Source organism: Ascaphus truei, chromosome 9 (genome assembly GCF_040206685.1).
Source record: "Ascaphus truei isolate aAscTru1 chromosome 9, aAscTru1.hap1, whole genome shotgun sequence".
NCBI classification, from domain to species: Eukaryota; Metazoa; Chordata; class Amphibia; order Anura; family Ascaphidae; genus Ascaphus; species Ascaphus truei.
Window position 1 is genome coordinate 36,419,917 of NC_134491.1, and position 12,578 is coordinate 36,432,494.

Consider the following 12,578-nt stretch of genomic DNA (forward strand, 5'->3'; position numbering starts at 1 on the left):
TTTGTTATTTTCCATTCATATCGCTTAGCGGGTTATTCTTTAAAGTGCAATACTGCCGGCTGGACACCACCACATGGAAACACTCATTCAAGTCAATGGCAGGTGGCCTGCGGTAGTGCCAGATCTACACTATTGCACTTTCATGAATACCCCTCTATTGAAAGGGTGGTCAACTACAGTTCCACCAACAGGTCAAGTTTTATGGATATCCCTGCTTCAGCACAGGTGGCTCAATCAGTGGCTCAGTCAAAGACTGCACCACCTTTGCTGAAGCAGGGATATCCTTAAAACTTGACATGTTGATGATTGAGAATGGAAGTAGCCCACCTCTGCTCTATTGGGACCAGGGTTATTTACGTAGAAACAGCATGGTCACAGCCATTCTATGAATCTTTTTGTACCACATGGTAACAACTATTTCTGTTAAGCCGGTAATTTTTCAGTTACTTTGCCCTGCTTGGTCAATGAGTGATTATGCAGCAGGAGTAGTTAGGGGAGAAGTTACTTGATGCACTTCTTATAATAGTATGGATCAATTGTAACAGGATGTATCAATTTACATATCTTTTACCCTTATTCTTCTCCACTTTTTACAGATTAGTTCACTACTGTATCATATCCTGTGCATGCAATGTATTGTATATAATGTATACCCTGTTCATTTATGTAACTGTATTTGTAACCATGTATTATTTGTCATATTAACTATGTCCAGGACATACTTGAAAACGAGAGGTAACTCTCTTGATGTATTACTTCCTGGTAAAACATTTTATAAATAAATAAATAAATATTCGAGCTGGCAAAAAGCTTCCTCACATACGTAACAAGCCTCAAATGTCTGATAATTGGCACAATTGATAACCTAGCAGGCAGAAAAGAGCATTTGCTGGACAGGATACTGTAATACTAACATAGTCTGCTTTATACTCATTCACATGTCTATTTCAAGTTTAATTATATATGAAATATACAGTATGCTACATATGCAAAATATATTGGTTTCTGCTTACTCTTTTGTATCTACAGTAGTGTGAATGTCTGAAAAAATGCTTCAGTATTTTTCAAAACATTTTCACAGTTCACATTGCTCAAAAAACATTTTGCACAAATATAGCAACGTTTTGTGAGATACTACAAAAAATGGCCACAGATTACAGTATATATTAAAGACCAGGTGACCTGGTATATTGGCTTTTCATGCCTGGCACATTTTTTTTATGCAAAGCTTGATGATTTATATTACATTTTTCACGGGGAAAAAAAGGGATAATTTCACCTGGCTCGCGAGCGTTGGAAAAACCTTTGCAGATCTCTATTTGTGACTAGAGATGGTTGAATTTTGATAGCGAATTTGGATCCACAGTGGATCAGCCGGCTCATTTGGTACACGGATTTCAGCTGATCAATCACAAAAAGGGCGATTCGCGGAATTTTTTATTATTATTACCAAGACACTCCGTGGATTCCGCAACCCGTGGACGGATTTGTAGAATCCAATCCATGAGTTGGATTCTGAAAATCTGCCCATGGGCTGTATCCAATGGCGGATTTGGGTGAATTCATGCGGATTAAAACTGGCAAAATTTGTTTGCGGATCTTACACCTCAAAACGAATTTTTGGCGAAAAATGCGAGAAAGTCCGGGAAACGGATTTGGGCAGATTCACCCATCTCTACTTGTGGCCATTCAAAGTACTGTCCAAGGTTCTGAAGGACTGGTATAGTTGATGACTTACACCTACTATACAGTATTTCCTATTTTTGGATGCAACCCTTTTGCACTCAGTAAGTGTCTAATTAATACACATTATGCATGTAGTATAAACCTCATGTATTCCTTAATCTATGGTAACTTTCAAGATCCCTTATTATTTAAGATACATTTCTAATACCATTACAGATTTCTTTTATATTTTGTTAAGCAAAGTACTCTCTTACATAATTTATAAATGCACTGTTTAATAAGAACATTTTCACATTTGTGTTTGCTTTAAGATACTTTGCTGTATAAAGTGGAAACGGTGCAATTATCAGGATGAATTACACACTACAGTATATCAGTGTTTTTCAACAGGAGTTTCTAGGAAGCCTTGAGTTCCCTGTGCATCCCTAAAGGGTTCTTAGCAATTTTTAGGCCATTTGAAAATTGTACGAAATTCAGAATAATTTACAATGTATCTGATCATATACACCATATTAGGGAGGGTTGAGGTTCCTTACAATGCATCTGATCTCAGACGTGGTATTAGAGAGGGTTGAGGTTCCTTACAATGCATCTTATCTCAGATGTGCTATTTGAGAGGGTTGGTGTTTATCAGAATTTCACAACATAATGATAAGATTCCTTAGCAAAAAAAGATTAAAAAACACTACACTACATATTCATTTTTGATAGCCAGTGAGCACACATACTCCGGTAATTGTAATGTATTATTAATATGATGCAAATATTAATATTAAGTTGTACAATGTTTACAATGGTATCACAAAGTACAAAAATGACAAACATTTTGGAATCACTAAGCTTGCTAAAATGTTATTTCACTATACTGTATATTTTCATGGTCAATTTAAAGAGTTATATTACAGGCATATGTGCATGCAAATATACTGTAGTAAATGTATTTTTCCAAAGAGAAGACTTTGTTGTTTGACAGCTGCTTCTTACATAATCTATGTAAAGCCTAAATGTAATGAAAAATATTTTAATTTAGTATCTAGTGCATTGATTCTTATCCATTTTAATCCTTTGCTGTGGGATTTAGTTCCTGGTAAACCAGACTTACAACACTATAAATAGTAACAGATCTACAATTATGCACTTTTCTTCCTCTGTTAAAACACCAATCACTATTTTCACTTTATGCATTGCTATTACCTATTTAGATTCTAATGAAGCAGCATCACAAGTAGAAACCTTAATTTTCAGAGACATTAAAAAAAATCTTGACGAAAAGCCAGATATAATCAGTTTGTATGTACAAAAACGAGGAAACAAATAATATGATAGTTTGTGCTCATTGCTATTCCATTTTGTATCAGAATTCATCATCTGCTCTGAAACTCTTGTCTCAGCATTGTAATATGCACTGACCAGTCTGGGGTGAAATTGAGAACAAGATGCAGTTTCCTCTCCCTTGGTCTCTTCATATTCAGAGGCAAGTAACCAATGAAGTGTGACATTATATTTCATCAACACCTACACGTCCACTGTAAACTTCTCTGCAGTTATGCTTATTGAGAAGCATGTACGTTGATGAAAACCATGGGAGTATAAGTGAGGGAAACAAGGTACCGCTGTCGTGTTGAAACCCTCCAAAGAATATCGACATTATAATATATAGGTTGAGCTAAATATGCATTTGGGAAAAAGCACAAGTGTGAAGCTAAAGAACAGTGTTATAATAATTGCACTTCGGAGGGAAAGGGGAAGAGGCTTTCTTACATTATGGGATATATGTATTGACAGACATATTTTAGTTTCTTTTATTTCTACCTTTTGTTGCAGAAGGTGTAGGAAGCATTTTAATCAGGTTACCTGTGTTTGACACATCACGAGAAAGGGTGGTTTCTGCCTTCTCCTCCAAGAAATATTTTGCTATTGAAGCAGCAATCTTGCTTTCATTTATTTTTTTTATAGTTATAGGATTGAAGTATGGGGTCTCTGGAGCTGAAGCGCATTCATTACAGCTATGGCGACCCCCTGCTTCCGGAGATACTTAGCTCCGTAGGGGGTGCTGGCAGCAGCTCTGGCTGGGCTATGTAGGGCTATCGAAAGAGTGGCTTAAATGTTTCTGAAAGAAGGATTTCAATATCCTGAACTCATGGCTACTGCACCACACCCATTCTTAATGAATATTGTAACTCCCTTCTCCTCAGTCTCCTGCTCTTTTCCTCCATACCTCTCCAACAAATCCAAAATGCTGCAGTCTGTACATTTCTCAATATCCCTGCTCTGTCCACACCACCCCTCTCCAACTCCACTAGCTACCCATCCAACAATGTTCCCTCTTCAAATTGCTCATCCTGGTCCTAACATTTCTCCATGGTCTTTCTTGACCCCCTTACCTTGCAGCATTCATCTCTCACTACACCCCTTCCTGTCCTCTTCATTCCCTGGCCACCACAACCCCCATTCACCCCTCTCCACTTGAAAAAAAGCTCCCCCATCACATCCAATCTGTACCCTCCCTAACTTTCTTCAAAAGCCAACTCAAAACACATATCTTCATCACATTCCACAATCCCCTGTTAAGCCTTCTATCCCATTCCCCCTCACACCACCCTCCCCAATGCCCAATGATCTCCCCTACCCTCATCCCTTCCTAAAAAGTATTTCTAAAAACCTCCAGTCACCCACCTCATTGATCCCATCACCTCCACTGTCAGACCCATCACCATGCCACCAACAAGACTAAATCCAGAGACCTGACCCTAACCCCTGTCCACCAACCAAGCAAGCTCTCAATGCACCTAAGCCATAGCCTGACTATAACGTTTCCACCCCTGCCCACCACAAATGTATCTTAATTACTCTATGCCCATCAGAAGAAAAGTTCCATGTGGTGCCCTACCATTGTTTACTAATTAATGTAGAGCGCCCCGGATAAGAGCGCAATACAGATTGTTATAAATAAATGTACCGACCATGGTGGCTAAGCACAGCTATCTACTCCTTCACCTGCTGGTTGCTAGCTCTCCGTATTTCCTTTCCTATTGTCTGGTTTTATGTTTGTTGCACTTATTATATTAAAATTACCATCTATTTGTAAACCACTGCATACACTGCAGCGTTATATACTGTAGATACAAATACACACTTCATAATAATAATAATAATAATAATAGCATGTTCTTGTATAGTGCAGCTAGTTTTACGTAGCGCTTTACAGAGACATTTTGCAGACAGGGTCCCTACCCCACAGAGCTTACAATCTATGTTTTTGGTGCCTGAGGCACAGGGAGATAAAGTGACTTGACCAAGGTCACAAGGAGCCGACCCCAAGATTTGAACCAGGTTCCCCAAACTTAGTGCCAGTCGGTGTCTTTACTCACTGAGCCGCTCCTTCTCCCATACTTACATACGTGCATCATGTAATTCCTCGTGTTGAAACTCTTCAAATTACAAGATGACATAAGTGGCAACATTAAAACAAAGTACCTTTGTGTCTGATCTGTGAGACTGCACATAAACAACTTTCAATTCAAATATAATCTTCTATGATATATTTTACTTATATTGAACTTATTTAAAAGACTGGCGTAAAACTGACAGAGATGCCACATAAAAACACCTCTTTTTAGGCTAGTTTAAATAAATCCAATATAATTTAAATATATCACAGAAGAGTGTATATGAAAGTTTTTAATGTTTGCACGGTCTCACAGCTCATATATTATTCAGTGACATGAAAGAATGAAAGCCACCATCAATCTTTGGGTCTTTCATTTCCATTGTGATGCTCAAGACAAAATCCATGTATACATATTTAAAATATAATTAAATATTTCAATTGACATTGATTACAATACGGCAACCACATGCTTGTTCAATTATCATGTTCTCTGGTTACAGTTTCGAATTGTATGAAAAAAATGTGTTTCTGATTAGTTGTGAATTATTCACAGTTGTGATTGCAAATTCTAATGTAATTAAAAACTGAAGTTCTCCATTCATCAAATCAGGCACAAAGCACATTCATTGTTGCAAGAAGTAATGTTACAGTATCTGCTATAACTTACAACTGCTATTGGCATACTGTATGTATCCGTATGCATGTAAATACTGTCAATCATTGCAAAAAGAAGTGGGAGGATTTGAGAACGAAAAGCTTTCCTCATTCATTAGCTCTTACAAGTTGATGCATGCTCGCTAAACACTTAACATACACACTTGTTTTGCAGTAGAGAGTGACATGGGCTCATTTGCCATCCAGCTATATAAACTTTTAGGCCTAATGAGGCATAAACTGCTGCTGAGCACCTTATGGTCCTCATTGCTAGATCTCCAGATGGTAACTAAACCCCTGGAGTGTCCTTTTGTGTTTATTATTTATTGCAAGTTTGAAATTAGAGATACCAAAAAATAAATAAAACTATAACAGAAGCAATCCAAGCAGCCTTTTCTTTTTAAACTTTTTTTTTGTTTAGGATTGTAGCAGGGGGTCTGAAGCTGAACCCTATTCATTTCAGCTCTGGAGACCCCCTGCTTCCAGAGATACTTATCTCGGTAGGGAGTGTGCCAGCAGCCACTCCAGCAAGCTGGGGTTCATATAATGACCGCTTTTCGAAGCTCCTTCGTCCTGTGGGCCAATAGGAAGTGGCCACGTTATCCAGTGTGGCTTCCTATTGGCTCATGTGACCAGGGCCGCTAACAGAAATTGGACAAACATTTTAAGACTCCCACCCCCCAATACATATAAAAAATACCCCCACAATACATCTAAATATAAAAAAAAGACTGATGATCAGGCTGGGTCCAGTGGATGTGGGGGCCTGGCGGACGGCACTGCAAGTTGGGCTCAACCTCTGGCCAGGCCCGGCTGCCGGTGATCTCGCGGCCGGACCCCGACTCTCCCCTCAGCAGCAGCCTGCATGCCTCTATCCCTCTGTCCCACGCCGAGCTTCCGACAGTCCTCAATCTCATGCCAGAAGTAGAGAGCACTGAAGTCAGAGAGGCCCGTCGGCGTGGGACAGAGGGATAGAGTCATGCAGGCTGCTGCTAAGGGAGAGCCGGGCCCGGCCGTGAGAGGCCGAGCCCCCCCCCCCCCGACTCACCGGTCCCGGCACGCCAACCCCGGCAGACCCACCCTGTTGGTGGCCCTGCATGTAATGCAGGAACTTTAAAAAACAGAGAGATACCGCACCCCCTTCGGAGATAAGTATCTCTGAATGTAGAGGGTCCCTGGGACTGAAATTAAGGGGGTTCACCTCCGGAGATCCCCTGCTTCAAACCACTTGAATTGCTCCTTTAAATAGTTGTATTACAAAAGCAATTTCAAATACGCTTCAGCTCAATCAGTATCCTGCACATCAGTCTGTGCAGAAGGTTCAATACACACTTTGCAGTTTCCATCTCTTCCCATCCCAGAGTGCTCTGCAATCCTAAAACCTGTTACAGCAAACCTGTGCCAGTCCCACAGCTGTCAGACTTAATTCCCTGGCATCCAAGGGGTTGAAATTGTGAGTAAAAGCAGTATAAAATATTATGGATTCAGAAACCAGCAAGAATTCGGTTTCTGTGCGTACTGCACATAGGCATTCATTGATTGCCATTATTTCTGGAGTTTTTTTCACTTGCTGAAACAATTGCAATTTTTATTTTGACAAATATCTGCAGTTTGATGCTTCCGAATCACTGTTTGATCATATTTTGTTGAAATGATTTAAATGGCTAATTGAAAATAATATGTGTCGTTGAAAATTCAAACAGGATTTTAAAGAAGGATTTAGACGTTGAGAATAACAGAACTATTAAGAAACATTATTATATTTTGCTTATATTAAAAGTAAGTCACACAGCACTAAACAGAGACAGGTTACTTGAAATGGCTAAATGCATATGCAACAGTGTATCGGAGAACAAGGGAATCCATCAAACAGCCTAATTATAAACATACATTATAAAAGGGGTGTACCCCAGCACTCAAAGAAAGGGAAAACACATTTTCCAAAATGGCATGCTATCTTATTAAAGTCATATAATCAATGACACAATCCTGAATTTATTTGAAATCCTTATACAAAATCGCATACAAATCAAATAAGAAAAGGCAAATCACACATATAAAAAAGAAGGGTGAGAGGCCGTGTTGGTCCTTTCTTCCATGTAGTAACAAAGGAGAGAGCGGGAGTAGGGGGTATGATGGGTATCATGATACCCAACGAAGGACCCCGAGAGGTTGGAAAGCTTGTAACATATCAACTACTTGTTGGTCCAATAAAAGGTATCATACCCCCTACTCCCTCTCCCTCCTTTGTTACTGCACATAGAAAAAGTCAGTAAAGGCACAAAAAGGGAAAAATACAAGAATGTTATCAGAGGAACATTTGTTAAGTGAGGTGCTTCATTTCTCCCCAAATGGATGATTCATTTCTGATAAACATGCATTTTTTGGCAAATGCTTGTTTTCAATTGATTGTTATTTTTTCTATATCTGTTAATTGTTTGCATTAAATTGTTTGGAATTTTGATGGCTTGTTTTTAGTACATTTTAGGATTATTAGCATTTTAAATTCATTCCTTGTTTTGTTGGCTAGTTGTTTAAAATAATTAATTGTTTTTTGGCTAGTGCTTTTATTTATTTAATTGATTGGTTGGCTACGGGTTTTATTTCTTGAATAGTTTGCTTGGATTAGGTGTTTATTTAATTGTATTGTTATATTTTGGAATAAAACACATAAATGTTTCCCTATTAGGGGAGACACAAAGTATTCCCATAAACTGCACTCTTTCAGACTGATTAGTGTTAGGTGTTGAGAACAATTGAATCTCTGAGGTAGGGCTCAAACTGCTACTGTACAATTAAAATAAAACAATAAACTATTTAATCAACAAATATGCCATAATATATACAAAATATACAAATCAGTGACTGTGATATATATATATATACAATAGTGTGTTTAAAATCCTCTATGGTGAATACGGGATCATAAGGAAAATGCAGTCACATACAGTCTACTGTACACCACAACCAATAGATGGCAGTGTTCTCACATATGCACTGACTGAGTGCTATAGTGGCTTATCCTTCCCATATTATATGGGTATGATATACCACTGTGCCAATCAATGGGTAGAGGGCGGGTATAGTGGGTCCAGGGTGGGTGATTAGGCCTCCCAGGTGGGTAGCGTTGGACAGTGGTTAACTCCTTAATTACTATAGCGGTTATTAATTGTTACATTGATTAAGGCCCATAGATTGTATTTTTTATGTAGTCTTGCTGGCAACAGAGGACATGGACCTGCAGTATGCTGATGAGGACGCCCTTCATGATGGAAGGGGTAAGTAGAATGTTTTATTTACTTTATTTATGCTGGCTAATGTTTGATTTTATAATGGGCAAATGCACTATTATACATATCTGAATAATAGTTATGTTGCTCATTAATGTACTGTATACATTGTGGGGGGGTTGTTGGGGGTAAATGAGGTGGGCAGTAGGGTTGCTGTGTTCATTTTTGTTTCTTCGGGTAGAGGGATTGGGTGAAGGGAGTAGTAGTCCCAAGGGCGGGTATTTAGACCTTCCTGGGGGTAGCGGGACTGGTTAATCCCTTCATTACCATAGCGGTTCCCACCGCTGCGGTAGTAAAGGGGTTAAATCCTCCCGCAACCTTCCAGGCAGGCCTAACCACCCACCCTGGGACTACAACCCACTTCATCCACCCCCTCTGCTCCAAGTAAAAGGCTATTGAGGTTTAACCCCTTCATTGCCTTAGCGGATAGCCGCTAATGAAGCTGTTTTAATATAAATTTTAATACTAGTGTAGATGAGCAGGGGGTCCCCGGAGCAGAACCGCGTTAATTTGAGGTCTGGGACCCCCCCCCCTTCCCGAGATACAAGCCCCATTATGGGGTGCCCGTATTTCCTATACATTTTATTCCCACGTCACGTGACACAAGACATTTAAATACATAGGAGATACCGGCACCCCATAACGGGGCCTGTATCTCGGGAACCAGGGTTTCCCCGGACCTGAAATCAACACGGTTCTGCTCCAGAGACCCCCTGCTCACCTACACTAGTATTACAATGTATATTAAAATCTTGCGATCGCTGCGAGATATGCGCAGGGGGAGGTGTCTCTCTCTGTGCAGCTCTCTCTGCAGCTGGAACAAATCACCAGGTGAGCCCTTTTGAGAGAGGCGGTCATCACGTCGCCGGCTACTCGCCCGTTTTGGGAATTTTGCTATTACAGGTAATCAAGGCTTTATGAATACGTGTAAAAAACTGGCGGCGTAACCAGCCCAGTGATTTTTTTATGAAGCCTTATAGAATAGGCCCCATACACTATTGTATTGGTCAGTGTTTCATTAGGGAAAACTTGCTACATTTCCCACCATAAAGTCGAAACTAAGATGCTTGTATGAATTAACCTTTGTCATGTACAGTACACAGTTGTTGCTACAGTATGTTTACATTTAGTGTCCGTAACTACAAGCACAAACATTGGTACATTACAAGGCCTGTCGACCCCACCTTATGTCCCACACATATGGTGTATATGGTGCTTGGAGAAAAAAGGCTCCCCCTAAGCATACTGTATATACAAAGTGGGCAAAAAGTAGAAATTCGCCAGCACTTAAAAATCAAGACTCAAGGTGTTACCCATTACAAAAATACAAAATAGAGATCACTGCAGAGTGACAGGCAAAGTAATACTGTATATAATACAGTCCTTTTTTGATGTTGGAAAATGTCCCATGAATCCTGGAAGCATCCAATCAGTTTGTTTACATTCAATGTTTAGATGCACAGCTCCATATCATAGGGAGATAAGGAAACTTGGTATTTGTTGGGTTGCTGAGCAGAGAATGCTATGCATGTTTGTAAGGATCTGTTGGATTTTTCCAACACACAGCTAAAGAATTGTTTTAGTGTGTAGTGTTCACAAAAATAAAAATAAACACCTGCACAAAAAATATTAAGGTATATTGATGTCTCACAGTCTAAAATGTATGCATAACTCAAAAAAGCAGCAGAACACATTTTTTAATAGGTAGGAAGCAGGGGGTCTCAAGCAGAAACCCATTAATTTCAGTTCTAGGGACCCCATTCTTCCTGGGATAGTTACATTCATAGGGTGTGCCAGTACCTGATGAATAGAATTAAAATTAAGTCAGAACAACATGTGTATTTTTTTTTTTAAATAAATAGTATTAGAAAATATAAATTATTTGTGTTATAGTTTTTATAATAGCCATACTGTGAAAAGAAGGAATTGTGTTATCGTATATAATTAAACATCTGTGGGCAGATACATTTTTGGTTGATACATAGCAACTTAATTCTGTGTCAATAATACAAACTGACGTTTTAGGGTTTAGTGATTTGACCTTGGTAGCACTTTCTCATTGTTTTGGGCACACATCTGTACGCCTAATACAGTCCATTCCAGTGCTCCAAAAAAGGGACTAACTATTTTTGATGCTGATGACGCAGGCTGAGAGGTTTCAGATCAGTACATAGTTGCACACAAGCACAATTTAAATGTAGGTTTATGTACGGCAATGTTGAGCACAAAAACATTTGTATTGTGTAGCCATGTCTGGTTTTGGCTACTAATCTGCCCTGCCTAGCATGTAAGTCCTGGTATCTGTGCAGGCAGTGTTAGGCCTAATCCAGGTTTTCCCTTGCAGTGAGCAACTCCTTTGAGTGACAGGGTTGTGGGACAAGGCCTGTGTTCTGCCCAATCCTGAGCTCAGACCATGGACCCACCCCATGGTCACTTAAGGGGCTGCACATGTAAATGTAGTCCGTTGTCTCTCCCTTGAGAGAGACTGTACCACTGAAGAGTGTGCGCAGGGCTCTGGCCACCTTCCATCCCCTCCCTTAGGGGAGTTGGAGTGAGGACTATACCTCCTGCTCCACCAGGGAGTAGGGAAAGAGTTAGGACTAACCCTTGGGACCCATGCCTGGTGGTTTGAGTCCAGGGACCATCTGAAGGTTGGAGGCCAAGTGTATGCTGACTGTATGCTGTGAGTTGAAGAATAAAGTTGTTCCCGTTTATAAATTATACAATCTATCAGGGGGACTATCCGAGGGTTCTCCTGCTGGGATTGTCTCCAGCATCCCTTGAGCCTGTGGGAGAGAGAGGTGCTGAACCACCGAGAACTAAACATCACCCCCAAAGCCTGTCCTGTCTTTCTCAAACCCCCGGTGGAAATCTCAGCATCCTGTGAACCAGCAGGTAAACAGCATTACCAACCCTGTAACATGCAGATCTCCCAGAAGGTGGGGGAAACACCATTACATTTGAATTGTATGTCTTTATTTATATAGCGCCAAAAGTGTACTCAGCGCTTCACAAAGAATACGGTACAGGGAATTATAATAATACATTAAGTGCAGCAAATCAAACAATAGGAAAGGAAATCCCTGCCCTGAAGAGCTTACAATCTAAGAGGTATGATGGGAAATTTACAGAGACAGCAGGTGAGGGAATAAGTGCAGTAGATGCAGTGCTTTGTCACAATGGGTGGTAGGAGTGACTATGGGTGTGGGACAATAGCCATGAGTGCAGGCTAATGGGACGCTTCATTTGTGGGGCAAGTTTGAAGGTTGGAGAGGATTAAATCAGAAGGTTAACACAATTTGCATGGAAGGAGATGGCAGGGAGGCATGGGTGAGAGCAGGTGTACTTATGTCTGGGTTCAGGATTAGGAGAGATATCCCCAGCAGCAGAAAGGAGTAGAAAGAGGGTGTGAATAGAGGATTTGTGGGGGGGGGGGGGTGTTTTATTGTGGGGTAAGGAAGTTTGGTGGAAAGATGTGTATAAATAATGGTGCAGTTTATGGCCACAGACATAGGTAGAGGGGAAGAGAGATGAAGAAATGTGGATAGGAGGGGAGT

The 12,578-nt window shown here is 40.2% G+C and overlaps 1 protein-coding gene across 3 annotated transcripts in view; it reads right to left on the reverse strand.

The window, feature by feature from the left end:
* The window catches only part of MDGA2 (MAM domain containing glycosylphosphatidylinositol anchor 2), a 648,696-nt gene that overhangs the window by 237,906 nt on the left and 398,212 nt on the right, over positions 1–12,578 (reverse strand). The gene's annotated exons all lie outside the window — the stretch shown is intronic.